The 13,589-nt window shown below is 36.1% G+C and overlaps 1 long non-coding RNA gene across 1 annotated transcript; it reads left to right on the forward strand.

Moving 5' to 3' along the window:
* Positions 1-1,094: 1,094 nt before the first annotated feature.
* Positions 1,095-2,968, forward strand: LOC145422396 (uncharacterized). Its single transcript, XR_013903679.1, has 3 exons — positions 1,095-1,166; positions 1,249-1,878; positions 1,973-2,968. It is a non-coding gene; the product is annotated as an uncharacterized LOC145422396 (long non-coding RNA).
* The last annotated feature ends 10,621 nt before the right edge of the window (positions 2,969-13,589 follow it).

A 13,589-nucleotide genomic window follows, 5' to 3' on the forward strand; every position in this document is an offset into this window, starting at 1 on the left:
AGCTGGTGCCTGGAGACAGTGGAGTGTATTTCTGTTCTGTGAGTGAACACAGTGATGCAGGTGGATTAAAGAGCTGCACAAATACCCTCTACAGACAGCAAACTGATAAACTAAAGATATCAGTGTCTGTAGGGGGAGCTCTGTACCTGTTACTGATGTCAGGACTTGGTTAGGGTTCAGCATTCCTTTTTTAATGATCTAAGATAAGAATGTCTTATTGCAGTTACACTTTATTTACAAGCTAATTTATCTATTTCAATGTTTAACACAGCAACTTTAATAAAATGTTATACTACATCTGAGTTTTACTTTATGTTTTTGATAGTTTTTTATGAATAGTCACAAGCAGACAAGTACCTGAAAAGGGAATTTTCTGTGAATAAAGGCCACATTTATTTGGATTGTGTTGTACAACAAGACACACGGCCTAATTGAAACTGCCTAGTATTAAAATTGTGCATGGTAGCAGTAATGATTTACCTCTTTTGCAGCACAGCATCATGCTTAACAGCTCCCGAAAATATCTCAGTGTAAGAGTAATCTTTAAAGAAGATCAGCATGAACTCAGCTCTCATCATCATCATCATCATCCATTTCTTGGTTCTCTGTTTCTGGTATTTAAACCTGCTTTAGTTCCATGATATTCGTTTTAGAGGAGTTAGTATCAACAGCTTTCAGGGAATAGTGCCTTTGAAAACGAGAGAAATAAGTGTACAGCAATCTGGCCGACTGCTATAACATTACAATAACAGTTGGTTGCTATATCATTATATTTATATACTTTATAACACACTGATAAGAAAGAGTGGGGGAACTATCACTCAGCCAAATATTTTTTGAGTTTTGAGCACTGATAGACAGTGTAATGAATATACATTACACATAAACGGTTTATTCCATTTAAGGGTACACAGAAAAACCTACACTGCTGCAGGAAGAACCTGCAAACACCCCCAGCTGACCAGGAGAGTCAAGCCAGAAACCTTCTTGCTTCAATACTGGCACATTCTGTTCCTTACCTTCTTGGTATCATAATTTTTGTCTCCTCCCCTTTAAGTAACCCACAGCATGTGTTCAGCCTCTCACTCAGTGCAGATACAAAGAGGAACATAAAGACATTATGATGAGAATCATCACCAGGATCATTCTTCTGCTTCTCTGCTTGTGTAGGTTTGAAACTGAACTTATTGCTCACAACTGGCATTTTTCCTTTGGTTCACTTTATATTGCTTTTCACTTTCACCACAGGTCCTTCATTGTGCACAAGAGTTCAGCAGGTTCCATCATCAATATTAGGAAGTATTCATGGTGAAACAAGAATCAGCTGCAACCATTCAGAGAGTACATACAACGTAATATTGTGGTACCAGAAGCCAAGGGGTGACTCTGCTCTTAAACTGATTGGACATCTTTTATATGGAAACCCAACCATTGAGGATGGATTCCAAGAATCTTTCAAAATTAGTGGAGATGGGTCAGTAAAATCTCAGTTTGAAGTGGAGAAACTCAAAGCTGAAGACAGCGGTAGTTATTACTGTGCAGCTAGTACACACAGTGAGCTAGTTAACGTCTTGCTTTTACAAAAACCCTACATGATATTACGCCACATAAATTAGTAGCAAGGAAGAGCGCACCTGCATCTAGCTGCTGTTTATGGCAGGAAATCACCAGTGATATCAGCCATAAAACCATCTCTTCCTGTGTTAGCCCACACAGAAGAATGCATTGATGATGAAGTGACACACATAATGTAGATCCCGCCTCTTCCTTTACATTCAGGCAGCTCTGTTCATATTCGTCACACCTTTGTTTTCATCAATGTAAGGATCATGATCAGACTTATCATCCATTTTGGAACGCTGTCGTTCTGTTTAACAGGTAATGTTCAATTCAAACTTGCAAAATCTTCTTAAAATATTTAAAGTTTTTTGTTACCTCTAACGCTTTTATTTTTTGAACTTTTATTCTGCAGAAGTCCCAAAATCTGGCGTTCATCAGACTCCAGCTGCCCTCATTAAGGCCCCAGGAGAGGAAATCCAAATACACTGCAACCATTCAAACAATAAATTGGATATGATACAGTGGTACAAGCAGTCTCCGGAGAAAAATGAAATGATTCTACTCGGTTATGCACGATTTACCTTTACAGCTGTTGAAGATGCATTTGAAAACATTTATAAAGTGACAGGTGAAGGAAGTAAGCTGTCAACTTTTCACATTCCAAAGCTGAGAGAGTCTGTGGACAGTGCCATGTATTTCTGTGCTGCCAGCGCTGCACAGTGTTGCATCTACTATCCTTCTTCAACAAAAACCTTCTCTAATGCAGACAGCAGCAGTTATTCTGGAGAGCACCAAATAAACCACATATCAGTGACTGCTCACACAGCTGTCATGCCATGAAACAGCTATAATTATTTCATCCTTTAGGGAGCACTGTTGCTCTCCACATTGTTTGAATTATGATCATTCCTCATTATGAGGAAACAATACAAAACTCTTAAACACAGCAGGAGTTCTCTAGAAAGAAAAAGACGAGCAATAGAATCAAGAATAATAGAAATGGGTAGAGAAGAAGAAAAAGCAATAGTGACAGGAGCATTGAGGAGACTGCTTCCCTGTTAGCTCCTTCCTTTCTCTGTACTTACATCCTGCCCCACCATGCAACAATCATCTGTTTCATTCACCCACAACCTCAGCTTTCTTTCCCTTTCCTCTATTAACTTCAGCCAGTTCCCTTCCCTTTCTAGCCTTAGCCCAGGACTGTGTTGTGATCCAGAAATAGCTGTGCATATGTTGTACCAGAATTTTCTATTAAGGATTTACTAACAGACAAGACCTAATACAATAACAATGTTTTGACTTTACTTAAACTCGGGCTGTGTATTTGCATTGCACTGTACTTGTGTATTGCTAGATCCCACAGTACTAGTGTTACTAATAGAAGCATTAATAAAACTCTTTAATTTAACCATTTTGCCTCCCTGTCTCCTTTTTTTCACCCAGACACTTTTTGTTACTTTCCCTCATACTCTGGACCTTTTTAGGGGAACGTATCAATGTGTGTGTGTGTGTGTGTGTGTGTGTGTGTGTGTGTGTGTGTGTGTGTGTGTGTGTGTGTGTGTGTGTGTGTGTGTGTGTGTGTGTGTGTGTATCTGCTCCCTAAAATTCAATATTCCAGTGATCAGTATCACAGCTCAGTCTCACGCACCTGTATCATTTTCCTTTATGGTGTGGCAGTATATCTTTCTTAAGACCTTAATACTACATCAGGCTGACACCATGACAGTGGGCTCCACCCACAGAATGAAGTTTTACTCAAAAGCTAGTTTACTCAGAAACGTTGGAAATCCAAAGCAGAATTGAAAACAAAGCATCATGATTTTTCTGCTCCTGAGCGTCCATTTAAACTCTATTCTAGTTTCAGGTAAATACCATAAATGTGCTTAATGGTTTAGGACTTGATTGCACAGTACTATTATAACACATCATTTTAGGTTAACTATATATTGTTTCTTACTTTTGATGTTGGTCTGTTCAACAGGTTCCTCTTTCAGTGATAAAGTCGACCAGACTCCAGCTAATATTTACACAAAAGGAGAAGATGCTAAAATCTACTGCTCACACAGCATTACAAACTATAACCGGATCCTCTGGTACAAGCAGTCAAAAACACAGCTACAACTGCTCGGACTTTTATTTTTAGGTAAAGGTACTATAGAGCCTGGAGTTAATGTGACGATGGATGGGGGTGCAAATGAAAAAGAGAACTGCACATTAACAATTAAGGACATCGAACTGAGCAGCAGTGCAGTGTACTTCTGTGCTGCTTATTACCACAGTGCTGCACATCACTGCACCTCAATACAAAAACCTATCAAACATATGTTCTTAATCTTTTTAATACAGCCTCACACCTGGAATCAGCCATTAAAACCAATGTTGATCAGATATTATAACAGAAGGTTCCCTATAAACAACTATGCAACATTTGAGCTGCCACTTCCTGTAATAAAGGCCAATCTCAAATTGCAAATATATCTGTAGAGGATTATTATTGGCTGTTGACTATGAATAAAACAACTTAAAAAACAAAAATCGTTTTAAGATACATTAGCTAAGTTTTACATGTTTAACCATTTAAATACACAAGACTTATATTTCTTAAAGTACTAGAAAATTAGTGATTTAATTATTTTAAATACATTGACTAAGATGAAGTAACTTGGTTGGTTGGGTCTCTCTAATTAATAGGAGAGTTTCCTCTACTAGTGTAACCTTGGTTGTGGTGCATGTCCTCTCATGTCCTGTCATAAGGTGGCAGTATATCTTTGAGTTTCTCACTGAACCAGGTGTGTGAATTGGTGGTTGTGAATGGCACAATCCTTTAGATAAAAATAAACCTCAGGATATAATAGGACTCCACCCCCCGAGTGATGAATTGACATAAGAGAAGTTAGACGTAATTGGCACAACTAAGAACATCTGTGATAGCAAGGCATCATGATTATTCTACTCCTCTGCATTTATTTTAAATGTAATCTAGTTACAGGTAATGTCATGAATGTGTTAAATATATTTGATGAGCATATTATACACTGCTACTATTATGACTGTATGCCACAATTCTTTATGTAATTTTTCATTTGTACTTACATATTTGTCTTACTTTTGTTTGGTGTCTGTTCAACAGTATCCTCTTCAAGTGATAAAGTCGACCAGACTCCAGCTAATATTCACACAAAAGAAAAAGAAGTTAAAATCCACTGCTCACACAGTATTCAAAGCTATAACACAATCCTCTGGTACAAGCAGTCAGAGGAAACCCTACAATTGCTCGGACACCTGCGTTTTGGCACAGGTACTCCAGAGACTGGAGTAAATGTCACTATAGATGGGGGTGCAGAAAAAGAAGAGAACTGCACATTAACGATCAAGGATCTCAAAGTGAGCAGCAGTGGAGTGTACTTCTGTGCTGCTAGTTACCACAGTGCTTCACATCACTGAACCACAATACAAAAACCTATCAAACTTATGTTCTTAATCTTTTTAATACAGCCTCTCACACCTGGAATCAGCCATTAAAACCAATGTTGATCAGATATTATAACAGAAGGTTCCCTATAAACAACTATGCAACATTTGAGCTGTCATATCCTGTTATTAAAAACAATGACACAACCTTCCTACATGTATCATGTTCACCTTACTGACTTAAGTTTGTGACAATTTTTTAAGTTTACTGTAACTTAAAATATTTTTTAACATCATAAAAAATATATTTGTTTCCTATTATCATCTAATACAACCAAATGAGTGATAAGATATTAATAGAGGCCAATCTCCAATTGCAAATACATCTGTAGAGGATTATTATTGGCTGCTGATTATGAATACAACAGCTTAAAGAAGAAAAAACAAAACATCTTATGAATTATTATTTAAGTTTAAATACTCAAGACTTATATTTCATAAAGTACTAGAAAATTAGTGATTTGATTATTTTAAATACATTGAATAAGGTGAAGAAACTTGGTTGGTTGGGTCTCTGTAATTAACAGGAGAGTTTCCTCTACTAGTGTAACCTTGGTTGGGGTGCATGTCCTCTCATGTCCTGTCATAAGGTGGCAGTATATCTTTGAGTTTCTCACTGAACCAGGTGTGTGAACTGGTGGTTGTAAATGGCACAACCCTTTAGATAAAAATAAACCTCAGGATATAATAGGACTCCACCCCCCGAGTGATGATCCACTCATAAGAGGCAGGCAAAAGAGAAGTTAGATGTAATCGACACAACTGAGAACATCTGTGTTAGCAAGGCATCATGATTATTCTACTCCTCAGCATCTATTTTAAATGTAATCTAGTTACAGGTAATGTCATGAACGTGTTAAATATATTTGATGAGAGTATTATACACTGCTCCTTTTACAATTTTATGCCACAAATTTTGATGTAATATTTTGTTTGTAATTATATATTGTATCTTACTTTTATTGGTGTCTGTTCAACAGTTTCCTCCTCAAGTGATCAAGTCAGCCAGACTCCAGCTAATATTTACACAACAGGAGAAGAAGTTAAAATCTACTGCTCACACAGTATTCAAAGCTATGAAATAATTCTCTGGTACAAGCAGTCAGAGGAAACTCTACAGTTGCTTGGATACCTGCGTTTTGGCACAGGTTATCCAGAACCTGGAGTGAATGTGACAATAGATGGGGGTGCAAATGTTAAAGAGAATTGCACATTAACGATCACGGATCTCAAAGTGAGCAGCAGTGGAGTGTACTTCTGTGCTGCTAGTTACCACAGTGCTGCACATCACTGCACCTCAATACAAAAACCTATCAAACATGTGTTCTTAATCTGTTTATTACAGCCTCTCACACCTGGAATCAGCCATTATAACCAATGTTGGTCTCACAAAGATCAGATATTTCAACAAAAGGTTCCTTATAAAAAAAAACAATGCAACATTTGAGCTGCCACTTCCTGTAATAGAGGCCAATCTCGATTGTTAAATATATCTGTAGGGGATTATTATTAGCTTTTGACTATGAATAAAACAGTTTAAAACAAAAAAACAACTTTTTAAGATATATTAGTTAAGTTTTAGATGTTTAACCATTTAAAAACACAAGACTTACGTTTCATACAATACTAGAAAACTAGTGATTCACTAAGATGAAGAAACAAGTTCACTTTCAAAGATTTGTGAAATCAGACCTGAAAATTCTGAATTAGTGTTGGACTTTTAACAAACCAACATCTTATACTGCATTAAAATGTACAGCTATTATAAATCCTTTAATCATTTTGAATTACTACAACAAATGGTGATTTGTGATGATTTGCTTCCTGTTGTGTAAGGGTGGTATGCTTTTGACCATAGAGCTGCAGACGGGAAGTTGAATGGTTTGGTCTGTGTCATTAACAGGAGAGTTTCCTCTCCTAGTGTAACCTTGGTGATTGCACATGTATTTCTTTTTAGGGTGTGTTTAATTTGTGTGGATTATAATGTAAATTTATGTTGCATACTAGATTTTGCAATATTATTTTATGATTTTACCCTTTTATTTTATTATAAATTAGTAATTACTTTATTGTCACTTACTTAAATTTATAATTTTATGTATAATATTCAAGTTATTTCTTATGGCATTTTGTAAGGTCACTTTGGTTCTTACCCAGTGTTTACGGTGGGACTGTTTATGATGTGACAGGTCCTTGTGCCTTGTGCATTGCAGAGTTGATGTAAAATGTTGAGTCCTGCTATGTTGGTGTTTATTTTAGATAATTTCTAAGCATTTTAAACTATAGCAATATACCCACAGCCCGGAGAGTCTGGAAAACAGTCTACCACAACCAAAAATCAGGGTTACATTAACTTAAAATAAGATTGAAACACAGCACCATTTAGACTGATGTTGAATTCATCATTGCCTTTGTAATATACTTCTGTGCTTCTTAATTACTACAGCTGCTTCATAATCCTGCAGCTTAATACAAAAATATCCCTCTGAAGTTTTCATCTATTCTTCTCACAGCTCAAGACACCTGTAACATTTCCTGTCATAAGGTGGCAGTATATCTTTAAGTTTCACAACCAACCAGGTATGTGAATTGGTGGTTGTGAATGGCACAATCCTGTATATGAAAATAAACCTCAGACTATAATAGGACTCCACCCACTGAATGATGATCCGCTCACTCATAAGAGGCGGACATAAGAGAAGTTAGATGTAATCGACACAACTGATAACATCTGTCACAGCAAGGCATCATGATTATTCTACTCCTCAGCATCTATTTTAAATGTAATCTAGTCACAGGTAATGTCAAGAGTGCTTTAAATGCATTATATTATATAGTTTTTTGAGTATTATACACTGCTGCTGTTATGACTGTATGCCACATTTTATGATGTAATTCTTCATTGGTACTGTGTCTTACTTTTATTGGTGTCTGTTCAACAGTTTCCTCTTCAAGTGATCAAGTCGACCAGACTCCAGCTAATATTTACACAACAGGAGAAGAAGTTAAAATCTACTGCTCACACAGTATTCAAAGCTATGACACAATCCTCTGGTACAAGCAGTCAGAGGAAACTCTACAGTTGCTTGGATACCTGCGTTTTGGCACAGGTTATCCAGAACCTGGAGTGAATGTGACAATAGATGGGGGTGCAAATGTAAAAGAGAAATGCAGATTAACGATTAAGGAATTCGAACTGAGCAGCAGTGCAGTGTACTTCTGTGCTGCTAGTTACCACAGTGCTGCACATCTCTGCACCTCAATACAAAAACCTATCAAACACACTTGTTTTTCTCTATATCTCTATATTACAGCTCACACCTGGAGTCAGCCATTATAACCAATGTCTCACAGAGATCAGATATTATAATAGAAGCCTCCCTATGAGTAGCAATGAAACATTTAAGCTGCCACATCCTGTGATAAAAAAAGCACTCTTTAATATTAAAATTGTCTGATTTCATTGGGGGGAACATGTCATGATAAATTTCCCGTATATGTCATTTTCTCTTTGTTTTCACATTGAGTCGAGTCTCTATAATCTCTAAATAGTTTTTGTTGGTTTCCTGTAATCTTGAATGCTTTTAATCAACCCATTACTAAAGACTTAATACTTAATAAAGATCTAATACATTAACACATGCATACATTAATGATAAGATATTTCTCTGAAAAAAAACCTCTCTATGATGACGCCATTACGATAGTTTACCATTAAAGGTTTTTGTAAAAGAAACTGTTATTAACGTTCAAAGAAAAGGAAACTGTAAATGTGCTGGTTATATTGTAAAGCTACATGAATACCAGCTCAGTGCTGGAGTGTAAAAAACCTAAAGCTGTTTTATAACTTAAATATCGCTACCTTTGGTAAAAGACCAGTTGTGACAGTGTTAACAACAGGTAGATACCAGCATAGATTAAGATGGAAACACAATAACAAGTAGATTTATGTTCATTCAGTCAGAAAACACAACTTCATGATCATTTTCTTGCCTGTTCACACCCCCTTGCACCTTTAACATTTCCTCTCATAAGGTGGCAGCATATATCCTTGCTCAGAATTGTATACTGAGCAAAGAGTGCGCATTTGTAATAGTTTTTGACACAGTGATGTTCATGATAGTAAATTCAGGACATAATAAGGGTCCACCTGCTGAATGATAGTTTGCTCATGAGAAAGTTTCTTCATTGATGAGAAATAATCGACACAACTAAGATCATCATGATCATTCTACTCCTCAGCATCTGTCCTAACATCCTAGTTTCAGGTAACGTTCAATATATTTTAGAACAGTATTATACAATGTTACTGACATAACTTTAAGCTGCATTTTATAATTCTTGTCTTTTCAACAGGTTCCTCTGTCAGTCATCAAGTCGACCAGACTCCAGCTAACATTTACACAACAGGAGAAGAAGCTAAAATCAACTGCTCACACAGTATTCAAAGCTATAACACAATTCTCTGGTACAAGCAGTCAGAGGAAACTCTACAGTTGCTCGGATTTTTATTTTTAGGTAAAGGTACTATAGAGCCTGGAGTTAATGTGACGATAGATGGGGGTGCAAATGTAAAGGAGAACTGCACATTAACAATTAAGGACATTGAACTGAGCAGCAGTGGAGTGTACTTCTGTGCTGCTAGTTACCACAGTGCTTCACATCACTGCACCTCAATACAAAAACCTATCAAACTTATGTTCTTAATCTTTTTAATACAGCCTCACACCTGGAATCAGCCATTAAAACCAATGTTGGTCTCACAAAGATCAGATATTATAACAGAAGGTTCCCTATAAACAACTATGCAACATTTGAGCTGTCATATCCTGTTATTAAAAACAATGACACAACCTTCCTACATGTATCATGTTCACCTTACTGACTTAAGTTTGTGACAATTTTTTAAGTTTACTGTAACTTAAAATATTTTTAACATTGTAAAAAATATATTTTTTTCCTATTATCATCTAATACAACCAAATGAGTGATAAGATATTAATAGAGGCCAATCTCCAATTGCAAATACATCTGTAGAGGATTATTATTGGCTGTTGACTATGAATACAACAGCTTAAAGAAGAAAAAACAAAACATTTTATGATATATTATTTAAGTTTTACATGTTTAACCATAAAAATACTCAAGACTTATATTTCATAAAGTATTAGAAAATTAGTGATTTAATTATTTTAAATACACTGAATAAGGTGAAGAAACTTGGTTGGTTGGGTCTCTGTAATTAACAGGAGAGTTTCCTCTACCAGTGTAACCTTGGTTGGGGTGCATGTCCTCTCATGTCCTGTCATAAGGTGGCAGTATATCTTTGAGTTTCTCACTGAACCAGGTGTGTGAATTGGTGGTTGTGAATGGCACAATCCTTTAGATAAAAATAAACCTCAGGATATAATAAGACTCCACCCCCCGAGTGATGATCCACTCATAAGAGGCGGACATAAGAGAAGTTAGACGTATCTGACACAACTGAGAACATCTGTCACAGCAAGGCATCATGATTATTCTAGTCCTCAGCATCTATTTTAAATGCAATCTAGTTACAGGTAATGCCATGAATATGTTTAATATATTTTATATATTTTATGCCACAATTTTTCATGTAATATTTTGTTTGTACTTTTATATTGGGTCTTATTTTTGGTTGGTGTCTGTTCAGCAGATTCCTCTTCAAGTGATAAAAATGTCTGACATATCTCTGTTTTACCATGAATACTATCACAACTCAAAATCCCACATCTTTCAGGTTGGGATGTAAATACTTTTTTACTACTTTTGCAATTTTTCTGTATGCCACCATACTACAATTTCATTAAACAATCAAGTGGGATTTAAGTGAAGTGACTTTCTGATTTAATTCAAGAGATTAAGCAAAGGCGCTGTTACAGTCTTGTTCTATACATATTACCTGATTTCACATCATCAAATGCTGCGTGTCTTACGTTGAGATGCTCTGCTTGGCCTTTACTGCAGCCACCTTCAGCTGTCGTTTATTAGTGGGACTCTTAGAGACAGGGGAAGAAAAACTGAACATAATGCACATTGGACACGGGACTATCAAAATAAAACAGGATGTAAGATTAAGACAAATAAACTTGACAGATCTAAACAGGGAAACAACCGTGGAGACAGAGAGGTAAAAAACAATTTAGACAAGACTGACTCTCACAGGAGATGCTGAGGACAAGAAAGGGGACAAATATGATTAAACAATAAATCATTAACCAGAAATATAGATAAAACTCAAAGGTACGAGAAAGAACTAAACTCAAGATTAAGAAATACAGAGCTTGAACTAAAATAACCTCTTAAATGCAGAAGAAACAATCACAATAAATACAAAATGTTGGGTCCCAACCAGGACCTTAACAGATAAGGAGTGGTTTCTCTCCTGTTCCATATTTTTATTTTCCCATCACCTTTTATTTATCTGTCCAAACATTTTTTCACAACTGTGTGGCCTCCTTTAGATTGTTTCTGGAAAAGTTTAAACAGTGCGTCTTAAATTTACTTGTTGTCTTCTGTGGTCATTCAGGCCTTTTCATGTTGCTGAGATACATTCCCTCCTTCTAACAATGTACCAGACTGTTAATTTGACCACTTTAGGCATTTTCTTTACTAAGCCCCTTGAAATAACGCTGAAAGTCTGCACTTTAATCGCCTGTTTGACTTGAAATACAGCATGGTTGTGTACACATATAAACCTACAGCAAGTGTATCAATGTCAACATTGTAGCAGTTCATGATTTAACAGACAAAAATAATAACTTCACTCTACAGATGTGAGTGCAGCTGCTAAATGGACCTGTACTTTATCAACTAAAGACTGTTAAAATCAGTGCAGTTTGCTTCCTTACTGCTAGTTAGCACAGGGGTTCATATCACTGCTCGTCAGTACATAATCTTCCCAAACACCATAACAGAGCCCCGTCGTAAGGGGGCAGTATGTCTTTACCTTTAACGCTGAACCAGTTTTGTAAATTTGTGGTCAAGGTTGACACAGTGATGATTACAAAGCTAAGTTGAAGATATAGACTCCGCCTGCTGAATGATAGCTCACTCAAAAGGAAGATTACAAAGAAAGAAGGGTGCAAATGATCAGCACAACTGGGAAAATCTATCATAGCAAATCATGATTATTGTACTCTTAACTATTACTTTTCCGTCTTTTTTCTTTCTTCTTCTTGTTTCAGGTAATGCCATGGATATGCTGATTGTATTATAGTATGACGCAATGCTAAGATTTTAACTCTTTAGCTGCATTTTTTTTTTACATACATTTTAAATTTAGATAATTTCAAGGCTTAATCTTGCATAATCTGTATTATCTTTGGTTGATGTCTGTTCAACAGGTTCCTCTGTAAGTGACCAAGTCAACCAGACTCCATTTAATGTTTATGCAGAAGAAGAAGAAGTTAAAATGCACTGCTCACACAGTATTCAAAGCTATGACACAATTCTCTGGTACAAGCAGTCAGAGAAGCAGCTACAATTGCTTGGATACATGCGCTATGATAAGGGTTATCCAGAGGCTGGAGTGAATGTGACGATGGATGGGGATGCAAGACAACACAAGAACTGCATATTAACAATTAAATATCTCAAAGTGAGCAGCAGTGGAGTGTACTTCTGTGCTGCTTATTACCACAGTGCTGCACATCACTGTACCTCAATACAAAAACTATCAAACACATTTTTTCTGTATTAAATCTCTATCAACACTCACAGCATCTCACACCTGGAATCAGCCATTATAACCAAAGTTGGTTACAGAAAGATCAGATATTAAAATAGAATATTTAAACTGCCACATCCTGTTATATTAAAAAAAAAAAATCCAATATTTAAAATATCTGTAATGTTGTATTCAAATGTGAGCACAGATTGTGCATATCACTTTGAAAACTCAATGGTTTTGTGGAAATCATAAAATGAAGACAGGCTTTTGTTGTTTTGCTTCTATTCACATGATGACATTACAGGTTTGTACCGAGTGTTGTGTAGGGCTAATTTAACGGGTTTAATGTTTTAACAAAACGAGAAAGGACTCAAACAAAGCACAACTTAAAGATAGTCCATGTTTTCCTAATGAGAGAATTCCATCAGAGCAATAATGCGAATGCTACCACATAATGAAAGTGAAACATAGTATCAACTAGATTAATGTTCAGTGCGACCTGGTGGTCACAGAGCTCAGGATATAATACGACTCCACCTGCTGAATGATGATTTGCTGAAAAGTGAGTCTCCTCAGCACAACGGAGGAGATCTTTCACAGCAAGGCGTCATGATTATTCTACTCCTAAGCTTTCATTTTAAATACATTCTAGTTTCAGGTAATACAATGAATATCTTTATTATACTTTAAAATGATACAAAGCTATTATTAAAACTGTATATCTGTACAATTGCATTTTATAGTAATGCTAATATTTATGGTTTATTCTAATATGATGTGTCTCACTTTTGGTTGATGTCTGTTCAGCAGGTTCCTCTGTCCACCAGACTCCAGCAGACATTTACACAAAAGGAGAAGATGTTAA

Source organism: Astatotilapia calliptera, chromosome 19, assembly GCF_964374335.1.
Source record: "Astatotilapia calliptera chromosome 19, fAstCal68.1, whole genome shotgun sequence".
Lineage (NCBI taxonomy): Eukaryota > Metazoa > Chordata > Actinopteri > Cichliformes > Cichlidae > Astatotilapia > Astatotilapia calliptera.